This window comes from Phoxinus phoxinus (genome assembly GCF_949152265.1).
Source record: "Phoxinus phoxinus genome assembly, chromosome: 14".
In the NCBI taxonomy this organism is placed as follows: domain Eukaryota; kingdom Metazoa; phylum Chordata; class Actinopteri; order Cypriniformes; family Leuciscidae; genus Phoxinus; species Phoxinus phoxinus.
This window is the reverse complement of record NC_136889.1, coordinates 6,941,461-6,954,637: the sequence shown is the minus strand read 5'-3', so window position 1 is coordinate 6,954,637 and position 13,177 is coordinate 6,941,461.

Sequence of the window (13,177 nt, the reverse complement as noted above, 5' to 3'; positions counted from 1 at the left end):
CACACCCTTCACCATAGAGATTGGCATGGGGTACTTTCCATAAGATCATCTCTCAATGCAAATCAAACTATTAGGCTAACTGAAATAAAACCATGCCAATCTCTATGGTGAAGGGTATGTGATGATGTGGGGCTATTTTAATACAGACTTTATAACTTGCAAATGTGAGTTTATATAAAAATTCTGAAGTGTACAAAAATAGGAGGGGGGGGGGGGGGTGGGGGGGGGGGGGGTAGGAATTGCGGGATATAAACTCGCTATTCTGAGGAAAAAAAGACAGGAGAGAGTTTTGAGATATAAATTCGAAATTATTATTTTTAATATATTTTTTTATTCCGTAGCTTAGACTGTAGTTCTGCCACCAGTTAGGCCTCTGCCCACAAAAAAACAAAAACAAAAAACAAACAGTCAGTGTTGTTTGCAAACACCCAATAGGCCTATTAAAATTATTTAGTCACTTTTAATTTAGCAACTTCTTTTATATTAACAAACCCCATAACCCCTACTGTATATTTTGTATGTAACTTTAAAGGGATAAACTAACCTTTTTTATTCTGACTACCGGTACATAACATTGTTCCATATATTCACTTAGCCTCAAATGAATAGTTTTTTTGCCAGGGGTATTGATCTGGCAGCAAATGCATCTGTCCGATTCTGATTCCAGCAACATCACTGCAGCATATGAGGGACAGTCAACACACACTCATGACCCCATGACTGCAAGGTCATCAAGGCCCTTGAGGGAAGAAAATACAGTATACAAACACAGCCACTGGTCCTAATAACTTACACTGCATTGAAAATCAACGTTTATTTTCATTCAAACTAGTTTTTTTTTTTTTTTTTTTAAGAAAAGCTAAGCAACAAAGATGCTTGATGCGACAATCATTAAAGCAAAAGAGAGACAAACTACATTCTAAAATAAATTTTATGATGTATATATCTTGTGTCTCATGCTCACCAAGACTGCATTTGTTATCAAAAATAAAAACAGTAATAGGCCTATTGAAAAAAAATATATATATATTTATATATATATATACCGGTAGCTACAACTTAAAATAATCATTTTCTATTGTAATATATTTTGTGATGGTAACGCTGAATTTTCATCATCATTACTCCAGTCTTCTCACATGATCCTTCAGAAATCATTCTAATATGCTGATTTGCTGCTCATGAAACATTTCTTATTATCCAAGTAGAAAAAAAATGGTGCTGCTTAATATTTTGATGGAACGTGATTTATTTATTTATTTGCATTCTTTGATGAATAAAAAGTTTAAACATTATAAATATCTTTACTGTCACTTGATCAATATAAAGCATCATGATTAATACATAGCTTATATATTAATATATAATATTATATTATTAATGTGTTTTTGCACATGGTAAAAGCAAAGAAAGCATGTTTAATAGAGGCCTAATAAAAAAATAATAATAATGCACATACTGCTTAATTTTACTGTCTCTATTTTATTTTAACCATATCAATGGCATGATTACAGTAGACCTATAAAAAAAAATGCTTAGGAAATGATCTTGTTAGTTATTACAGTGACCACCAGATGGCATCATGTGACTAATGTGAATGGTAATTCAGTCTTGACACTGTCCACAAGGGTCAGATGCTAAATGGTTAAATAGTTTGTTAGTTCACTGCTTGCAATGAAAGGTGATCATTTAAAGTACACCAACGACACAGGGCTTTAAATCCACTGACCAACTGGCTCAGAAGAGATTGAAACATAAGATTAGACAGACACTAACACCTTTAGTGATGTTCAGTACAGAAATTGTAGTGTATTATCAGTACTGTATGTAGCTGTGCTCCTCTTCCCTATCATCTGTCTCTATGGATCTGTTCTCACGTATTCATTTGAAAAGTTGAGTAGTTACGAATTTCATTGATCTAACAGACATGACCTAAAACCTTGAGCTGTTCATCACGTGTGTTGACTGGCCCAGTTTAACCGTACCAGGTGATGTGTGCTTGTAGTACCCCACCCCCACTCAGTAAGCTTTTACATCTGATCTTTCCTGCATTTTCCCTGTAATCTGCGTGACAGTCACATGTGAGGGCCATTATAGGTTATGTAACTATTCCCATTTGATTCAGATCACACTTACACATGTTTGCTCTGATTCGTTTTTTGGCCTGGCTTCTCACTTTCTTCTCTTATAAAGCTCATTCTAATAACAACTTATGTGATGTGTAACATTCAACTGAACAAAATCACTTTTTTCAGTTCCATAACTCAAACTCAAATCTAGTTCATGATTCTACAGTCTAGCTATTATTCGACAGATTGCATCCATCCATCCATCCATCCATCCATCCGCCCATCCATCCATCCATCCATCCATCCATCCATCCATCCATCCATCCATCTATCAATCAATCGTTCTCTGTCTATCAATTGTTCTATTTCTATCCAATCTGTTACTATAATTTCCTATTATCACATTAAAGATGCTTTGAAACAATCTATATTGTTAAAAGCGCTATATAAATGAAGATGAGTTGACTTGACCATCCATCACTGACTGAAATGTTTTCTGCTGAGGTCTGTCTAATGCCATTCGAAGCTGTCTGATGTGGGATCTATAGGGCTCTATTGAGGTCTAGTGGGGTCTGAAGTTGTCAAATATATAGGCCTATACATATATATACATACATATACATATAGCCTATATATATATATATATATAGCCTATATAATAACTGTCTGACTGATGGTAAAACCTTCAGACTCTAAACCCTACAAACAGCCATTATTGGTCTTGGCAACACACAATAATATGGGCAATAATCACTATATACCTAATAATTTGTTTAGTTTAGTAAAAATAAAAAATTAAATGCAAAATTTGTCACAGACTCTGCAGGGTGTGTGCAAATTTAAAGCATAGATGAAAGGTCAGTTGTCTCTACCCACATCAAATCACATTCTTCGCTGTTTGTGGAACTGGGATTTGTCAAAGGTTTCCCAAAAAGAAACTTTTTCAAAAGATTCCTTATACAAAGACTAAATGCAAGTAAAATGATTCCTCTGTGGAATGCAGTGGCAAATAACCTAAACAACTGACAATCAGTGTTTGGAACAGACAGCTGCAAACGCTGTAAAAGCTTTCTGCGAGAAACCCCTGCTAACCCAAGGTCAGTGTACGGCCTCAAGATAAGTCTGTCCCGAAATGTAGTAGTGTTTTGTTCCATGACTAATGATTTTGTATCACAATTATTAAAAAATACATTAAAAGGAAGTGTTGCAGTCCAATAAAACATGTATTTGCATGTATTTAAGACACATGTGATCTCAATCTGCCACTGAACGGGGCATTGGATGGAATCTGGCCTGCAGCCAAACAACAGCTGGATATTACCCACAGGTCTTTGAGTGCATTCACACATTCAACACATGGCCCTGAAGCACTCAAAAGACAAAATGCAAGATAAAACTATTGATGGTGAGCCATGGGGCGTATTAATGCTCATTAAAAATTCAAAACTCAATGTTTTTTTAAAGGATATTATGTTATGTAATTATGAATTATGTGTTACACAAGTTTGGTCTGCAATCAATTTATATTGATTCTGATATTATGTTGCAAAGCAGTACAGGTGTGGTCACATTTGCAAAATTTCAGGGAAATTGCATTGACAAAAAGGTCCATTTTCCAATGTCAAAAGCGTAGCGATGTAATATGAAGCATAGCTCACACAGGAGTTTTCTGTTGATCCATGCGGTGATTTTGATTGACCAAGATTGACCCATACTGACATTTTTTGACCTCACATGAAATTCCTTATCGTTTCGATTCCTATTTAGATAACTGGAATTCACCCGTAAAAATGAGCTGATTATGTTTTCCACAATGTTATCCGCTTGTTTGATGTAAATAATACTATGGCAGGTCCAAGCCTCCACTCGTTTCTAGTGAGGATATTTCACAACTGTTTGAGCACTGTTCACTGATGATTCATAAAAGCTGAATAATTGTTCGAACTGAATTTTTGGTATAAAGGTTAGGATTATGATTTTTCAGTAGTATTACAGCACACTGTGAGTGTATTAGCAGATTTTTTGTCTGATTTTGGACTCGGAAACAGTGGCGTAAGACTTAAACCGTTTATGTGCCTCAGTCCTCTTGTTAAGTATACAAATTTAAATATACATACATATTTAATGCACTTTTAATTAGTGCAGTCAAGATGTTAATGCCAATTGTTGTTGTTTTTTGCATTGATTTATTACATCGAACACATTGGGTTTCCATGCATTTTCTTGAGATGTCTTAATGTTTGATAATTCAAGGTGCTTATGTGTTTGATTATTAATGTTGCTTATGTATTGAGCAGCTATTTGTTTTTCTATATATTCATTGTTTTTAAGCCCATTAGCTTTTTTTCCAAGTGCATGCAAGTGCATGTATTAAAACGCATCTAGAATATGCAATAAACAAATCTTATTTTTTATTTGGTTCAGTTTTTCAGTTTGTTTATTATAATAGAAGTTAATGGTAAATACCAAAAAACAAAAGGTACCAAAAAATAATATTATTATTTATAATAAATAAGCTTATTAATAGTTAGTAAGGTAGTTAAGTTTAGGTATTGGGTATATGGATAAAGAATATGGTCATGATACCGATTTTCATAATAAACAGAAAATATTCATAATATGCATGTTAATAAGAAACTTTAATAGAATAGAACTGGACCCTAAACTAAAGTGTTACAATCAAATTATATAAAACTTCAAATTCAGTTCCTGGAGGCATCTAAAGCAGTAACACACAACGAAACCTGGCGGTTCCTCAGAGAACCGGCACTTTTTAAAGGGTGCCTAGAGGATCTAGAGGGTTTCAAAGTGAAGAACCCCAAAAGGTTCCTCCAGGATCTTTTCAGTTTTGCGGAGTATATTTCTATTGGCTTATTTCCCTCATTTGTCCATTAGAGAGCAGCCTCTTCTAAGGCTTCACAGTTAGCACAAGCACATCTTGAAACCATCGGGCTTTTTCCAGTGCGTAATGAACGTTGGGCAGGGGGAGTACACGCAAAACTCAATACAGAGTGGAATGTGGCACACCCTGTAATGTTCAATTCAGCTCAGCATAGAAAAGATGATTAAAGTAAACACCCTACAGAAGACTAGCAAACAGGCACAGGCCAAAGTGTGATCCAGGGAAAACCTGCTCAACACCAGGAAGTCTGTCCCACACTGTTAGTCATCAGCAAGAGAGATGCAAACAGCAAACCACAAGACCATAAAAACACATTCAGATCGACAGTTTGTAGTGTTTACTGCCACTGAACTATTTGTAAGGAGTATTCAACAAAATGTCCTTCATTATGTGTTGTGAAATGGCACAGCAGAGTGACTCACTCAAATGACCCATGGTTCAAAGCACAGAACTACAGCCACATGCCTGTGGACACTGTGACATTCATCCCAATATAACAGACTTAAAAAAAAAAAAAAGTATTTTCTTTCTTATTGTGACATATCTGAGTGAAACCATTTCTGAAACAAGAAAAAAAATTAGGGCGGGACTCGCTTTTGTCCATTGGTATTGGATTGGATTGTTGTGGTTTGCTATTGTTGTGATCTCATGTGAGTAACAGGTTGGACCTCCCTTGAGCCAAAAAGAACATTTCAAAAAAACCTTTACATTATAAAGTTACACTAACTGTCCACATTTAATAGGAATCCACACGTTTGTGTGTTTTGAAGTAGCGCAAATTAGTCTTCCAGGATCTCAAGTTATACCTGCACCACTATTGACAATGGATTTTATATGATTATAACACCAGTAAAACAGGAACAGCAGGTTTTTCATGTACTTTGGCCAGCAACAAGTATACGTGCACCTCTGCACACGTCTCACATCTTCATTCTGACCCATAAAAGCACGTTTATTGCTTCTTTCCTTGTGCTTTTTACAATGTACCAGGCTTTTTATATGGCAGTCGGTTTAGACATTGTCTGTGTTTGTGGTTGTGCTTTTCGTCACCTCAAAATGAACAACTTTTGACTTTTCAACTGAGATCCTATACCTAACCTAAATCATCAAAAGTTTGCTCAAATACACTTTCGATAACCTAGCTGTGATAAGCTGTACTTTTTTTGACAGAATAGCCTCTAGATAGCAAGACAGAGAAGCAGTCTAGTCACCATCTAAAGTGTTGGTCATCATCATATGTTGGGGAGTTTGATAAATGTGCCACTTATTTTAAGTCCATATGGTCACATGAGCATGTCTCAGTTCAGACTAAACTGGGAACTAAAACTGTCCCAATAAGGAACTCACACAAACAGGAAGAGATTCACAGAACGAGAACTTCTGACTCGTATGAAAAACCACCACAAAAACCTGCCAATAGTGATTTTATCTCAAATAGATGATATAATACGATACTACATGCATCAGTAAGAAAATAAATAAATAATAATGATGTACCAGGGGATATAAAAAGACACACCTGCATAAGTGTTCACACCCCTGAACTAATACTTTGATTTTAGTACAACATTCAGTCTGTTTGGATAGGAGTCTATCAGCTTGGCACATCTTGGGAATATTTTACTCCTCTTTGCAAAACATTCATCCATCTTTACAGAAGCCATTATTTTGTTGATTTAGATGCGTTTAGGATCACAGTCATGCTGAAAGACAAAAGTTCTCTTCACTATCAGCTTTCTAGCAGATGCCAGAAGGTCTTTGCCAAATCATACGGTACTTGGAGCTGTTCATGACAGCCTCCACCTTCACTAAAGCCCCAGTTCTAGCTGAAGAAAAGCTGCCGCCACATGCTTCGCCGTGGGGTTGGTGTTACTGGTGTGCTGTTGTTTTTGCGCCAAACATACTTGTCAATTTTTTTTTACAAAGAGTTGAATCTTGGTCTCAGAGCATTAATACATTTTTGGGAGACTGGATATAGATTTTTGTAAAAACGCATTCATTTGAGGCAGATAAATTGTTTATCTGATAAGACGACATGCGCATAAACTATGATGGAAACATTTACAGAATAAATCCCTCGATGCGCAAACAAAAACTTCAGAATGATTTGGTTTAATTCCCTCAAGAAGCGTCTCACACGATTGCATTCCCACACCAGACATCTAAATGTAAGATAGCATGACTGATTTTATTGCGTTTCGTCGAGACACATGCTATTTATGATGTAGGATAAAAGAGCCTCAACCCAATGTTTTGCTGACCTTTAAAGCAAAATCTTGTTTTATCATTTCGTCTGCGTCCATTGCAAATCGCGCCGTTTTTACTTCCTTTCCGGCCTAAGCATTCTGGGTCAGCACGTTTACTTTGGGTTGTTTTGCCAAGTGTGTGGCGTAAATGCAGATATTGGATATGGGTCAGTTTTAAAAGAAGATGTTAGCTGGTCGTCAAAAAAATTGGTCGTCAAAAAAAATTGGATAGGCTACAGCCAACAGTGTAAATGCGGCGTTAAATGAGAAACAACTGGAAATAATTCTGTTCACTCATTTTAGCTCTGCGGTCTCCATGGAAAACCTGTGAATCAGACAAAGCATACACATTTTTCTTTAAAATCTGATATCTGAAGGCCTTTTAAACCAAAAGCAAGCTGAACAATGAGCTTCTTACGGATATAAGATCATAATTTCGAACCTGGAGACACGACTCGGCTTATGAGTCATATTTGTGCCAAACAGAATGCCATCACCGAGACAAGATTTATCCTCATCTCATTATGTTGTTATTTTTTTTAACAAAAGTTACAAGCTGCAGAAATGTTATAGCACTCTACAATAAAATCATGCAATGCACACTGTCACTTTAACCTGATGTTGGCCTTTACACACCAGTGCCTTTACTATTAATAACTTCAGTCATGGAAAAGCATCATCCTGCTTCCCTTTTACAGAACAATATGTTCCCTGTGAGCTCATGATATCCACCAAAGACACATGGATCAAACACACACACACACACACACACACACACACACACACGCCTTTGTTTTCCTTCCATTGACTGCTATTGTTTTACTGAGCTAATGATCTAATGTTCACATTATTCAGAATGTATGGAGTTCAAAAACTTCAAACAGAAGTTTGTGTCTCTAATAATGTTAGAATTGTGCTTGGTTTCGTAGCTGTGTATGCGGCGAGCAACGTTGGGGAAAGTTACTTATAAAAGTAATTGCGTTACTCCCATAAAAAGTAACTAATTAAGTTACTTAGTTACTTTTTATGGAAGGTAATGTTACATTACTTTTACGTTACTCCAGTTACATTTTTGGTGATTGTAAAGGCCCTTTCATCTTTCATGACAAAAGTGCAATGAATGCACCTCAGGGTGAAGGAAATGCAACTGCATGTGTGTAGAGGGCGCAGCGCAAACAAACCTTTCAGTTGTGAATCTATTCTGGAATGCAGAGGAACAGGATGCAAGAGAAGAAAGTTCAACACTTACTTCAGCAATAAAACCCCCACAAATGAGATGTTTAACTAAAATCATTATACTTGTTCCTATGGTTGAATTGGATCAAAGATCAGCAGCAAAGACACTGATTAATAAAGTGACATTACATATAAAATTTGATTGATTGAGAGCCTTACAACAGCCAGAAGGTGCACAAGGCGCTTTCCAGTAAAACATCAAAAGACAACAATATAAAAGTACAAATGTACGTAAAAATAGCAGTCGAGTCAGAAGCTAGGGTGAAGTCAGGTAAAGTGGGACACTTTTTGGTAAATTGCATTTTAAACAACCTAAATCAGTTAGAATGTATTAAAATTGTATTTGTTTTGTTTAAATAGATTGTAATGAAGGCCACTATGGTGAAATTTTCCCAATTTATGTATTTATTAACAAACTGTTCATCTTTAAACACCATCTGACACCCTCTTCAGCAAACTGGAAGCAATCAGGTTGAGTGGGACACTTTGTTAGGGAAAGTGGGACACTATTTTATGGTTAAAATGAACATGAGAAATACAAACCCAATTCCAATGAAGTTGGGATGTTGTGTAAAAGGTAAATAAAAACAGAATACATGCATTGAAAATGTGTGGCGCTCAGGTTTGGATTCCTTTTCATGAACCCCTCAAACCAGTAGTGACCGGCTTTTTGCTTTTCCGCAGAAAAACCAGGGATGCCATTAATTTTGGCGAACGCAATACACCTTATATCACTGCATTCCAGGGGGAACCCCCATTCAACATTTTAACAAGGCAAGCCAATTCACTCTCAGCCTGAGCTGAGAGCAGGGGGCTCTTACTTGAGGCATGGCGGTAGCCACTCACCAGCCTTTTCACTCGCCTTTGCAGTGTTGATTTTGGGATGTTCCATGCCCTGGCTAAAAACCTTAATTTTGGTTTGTGTCCTTCAGTCACCTCCTGCTCATATTCTTCAATAGCCCCTGCCATTCTCTCTTCAATCCACTGGTTTAGTTTTCTTCCTTTCCTACTTTGCCGTCTTTTCCTTTTCTGTATTGCCCTGTCACTCCTTTCTCCTCTCTCTCTCTGTCCCTCTCCTCTCTGTATGGGTGCCATCTTGTGTATATTGAAAAATATTAATTTTATAAAAATGTTATAATCAGACACATTATTATTACTTATAACTTTAAAATGTTATCTTCTTGTTCATGAAATGGCTGCACTGTGTTTGCATTAGCCCTAAAACGGTCCCACTCAACCTGAAATGGACTGTCCCACTCAACCTAACACTGTCAGGTTGAGTGGGACAGTGCTGTGAATCTAATTTTCACAAATATTTTATACAGTTAGATACTCATTGTTATTTATCTCTAATACACAGACAGTATAAATATATGTAAAAGCAAAAGTTTTATTGTTACATCATAAGTGATATAATTATCAGCCTTATTATTCTAAAATAGCTTTACACTTGCCGGGTGGCTTACCGTGAGGTCTCAGGAGTCAAGCAATTTGAAATAACAACCAGACCACATCTGTGATGTCACACCAATTACAACCTTTATTTCATATCCAATAGACATTCAGCTACAACACAGTAACAATTGTTGTGATTGGCTTACAAAATTAACCCTTTACAGTACTCAAAAGCTTAAGTGTCCCACTCAACCTGATGTCCCACTCTACCTGAATTCACCCTACGTGTTAAAAGCTTGTCTGAATAGATGTGTTTTCAGCTGTGATTTAAAAACACACAACACGGTGATGCTTCGTAGGTGTGCTTGAAGTGCGTTCCACAGCATTGGGCCCTGGACGGCAAATGATACATTCATATACTTCATTAATGTCCATTAACTTTATTAGTGTTATTTAATGTTTAATTTTTGCAACTTTGCGTAATGTTCTGGGTTTGCATTTCCCTCTTATTACGGTATTAATTTTGAGGAATACTAAATACTAAAACTGCATGCTCACATTTAGTCGAGAACTATACAATAACCATCATGTGCGCACACAACACCTCAGCACTTACTTTTTCTCTCTCTATATGGGGACAGAAAAGGTGTCAATGAATAAATGGGAAAACAAGTATCTTGCGGTACTTATTTAAAAAAGTAACTCTGACATTTTGTTGTCATTTTAAAAGTAATGTGTTACTTTTCTAGTTACTAGTTGGAAAAAAGTAATCTGATTACGTAACTTGCGTAAACAAGTATCTTGCGTTTTGTTTACGCAAGTAAACGATCTACACTTTGTTTTACAGTACATGCACTTACGTGTATATTTACACGTCTGTAAGTGTTGTAACGGACTAAAGTATCACCAGCACAAGCCTTCTTTGCGCTCAAGTTGCTTTAGCTCACGGGTGCTGCTTTTTCTCCTCCCCGCTCCTGGATTAATGGGGCTGAACTCTAGATCTGAGAGTGAAGAGTGGACAGCGCGCGAGAGAGAGATGCTTATATAGCTAGAGAATGTGCTAGAAAGGGTGGCTGGGTATTTATAGCTCACAAGCACCTTTGTGTGTCAAGAATAGATGCCAGTCACTGTGCTTAAAAGTATAAAGCTGTTAACAGTAAGATGGAAGTGGATCAATACTCATTTGCTTAAGTTATTTTTAGATAATGTACACTACTCTGAAAGAAATTAGTACTTTTAGGTTACACCATATTTTAAGGTGTCCTAGTTACATTGTAATTATACATTTGAGAACTGAGTAATGCTAACTGTCATCATTACTATAGGGTTAGGAATAGGGTTTGGGGTTGCACTTTGTTTTAGGTTCAGGGTTAGTACCTAGTTATTAGCCAGTTATTGTAATTGCTATAATAAGTACATAGTATGTACATGGGGAACAGGACTGTAAAATAAAGTGCTACTGGGTTTGGTTTAGAGTTAGTTGCATGTAATTAGACATAATAGCCAATTTACATCTATTACTACGGTAAGTACATATTTACTCAACAATGACATTAAATTGGTGACACAGTGAAGACATTTTTAATATTACAAACAATTTCTCATGAAAGAATTCTGGGGGGGAAAGCATCACAGTTCCCACAAAGAAATTAAGCAGCACAAGTTTCAAAATGGATAATAAGAATGATTTCTGAAGGATCATATGACGCTGAAGACTGGAGTAATGGCCATCACAGAAATAAATTCAATTGTATTTATTATATTAAAATAAAAAAAACTTTTGAATGTTATTGAACTTGAAGTATATCCCTACTCAAAAGGGGAAAAGCAATCTACAGATATCCAACTTGAGAAATAAAAATAGGATTTTTTTTCGATCCAATAGGATTTTATGCATAATGTGTTCTTATGTGATCCTTTTTGGATTGGCTCCAATTGATTATATTACTGATTCTGTCAATTCCTATATTATTTGTCTTGCTTCTCACTTTATCAGAGAACTAACACACACTTTGCGCCCACCACATCATCACCCGGAGTCTGTTTCAGGAACCTACAATCGAGGCCTTACTGGCAAGCTGATTAAAGTGAGTATTTGTAGGCACTAAGAGCTGCTATTCTAGAGTCCTGTACAGTGGTTTAGACCATCAGATGTGAGGGGGGGAACCACTCTCTGCTCTCATTCCTCACTGTATAATGTGCTAACAGAAAGCAGATGGCTTAAATGTAACACACACCCATTCTTCTGTTACATCATCAAGTCTCCATCCCCCACATATGGATGCAATATATAAACAGATATGGGAGGAGGAGCTTTTTACAATTGAGTTCCACTTTACATAACCCACAATCCCTCACACATTAAGAGAATCATACGGATCTGAACATGTTAACGCAGAGCTCTGAGAGGAACTGCATATTATTCTTAACATTTCTGCAGACACAACATTTCTGTATTCATAGTACACTGATCTACACTTGTTTAGTTTATAGAGCACACTGCCAGTGTGATGAATAAACCAGGAGTTTTAACATCGTCACTCATTTAATCTGACTACCAAAATACTTTTTTTACTTTGGAAGCACAATATATCATTACCATACTGTTATGAGACGATTTTTTAACTACAACCATTAAAAGATCCAGTGAATTCCTGGACAAAACATTCCCATCCTAAAAAAAATTCTTATTCGAGCCATTTAACCCATATATACGTCACAAAGAAAACACTAAAAGCAACTTCCATTTCAAGCTTTTTTAAAGCTATTTTTACATTTAGATTTTTTCTTTGTCATATAATGCACACTTTAACATTGTTTTTTAATTGTTAAAACCAGTTAAAAAAAAAAAAAAAAAAAAAAAAATCATAAATCACGTGATGCCAAAATTCAATTGAAGAATTATTATTTTTTAATATTGTCCATTTATCGGTTTGTAGATATCAAAAATAAATATAATCTTGCATATTGCATATCATTGAATTGTTTTATTTAATTTTTTACACAAAAAATAAAAATTTGGTTTCCACGTTGGTAACTAAGACTGAACTACATTGTGCAATGTGATGATCATGTGACAAAGTCATCTATGACGGTTTAAAAGCATTATCTATTGCCTAATGCATCCTGATCAGGATAGTATTTTTAAAAAATTGCAGGCAGTGTGAAGTAGATCATGTACGGTACACTAGCATCTTATTCCAAACTCAGATTATGACTATCTCCAACTATAAAATAGATCCTCTGTGTTTCCCAACATAGAGCACAAAAGGTTTACAACACAACGAGCAAGAGAGAGAGAATAAGAATAAATAAATTCACCTTTACAG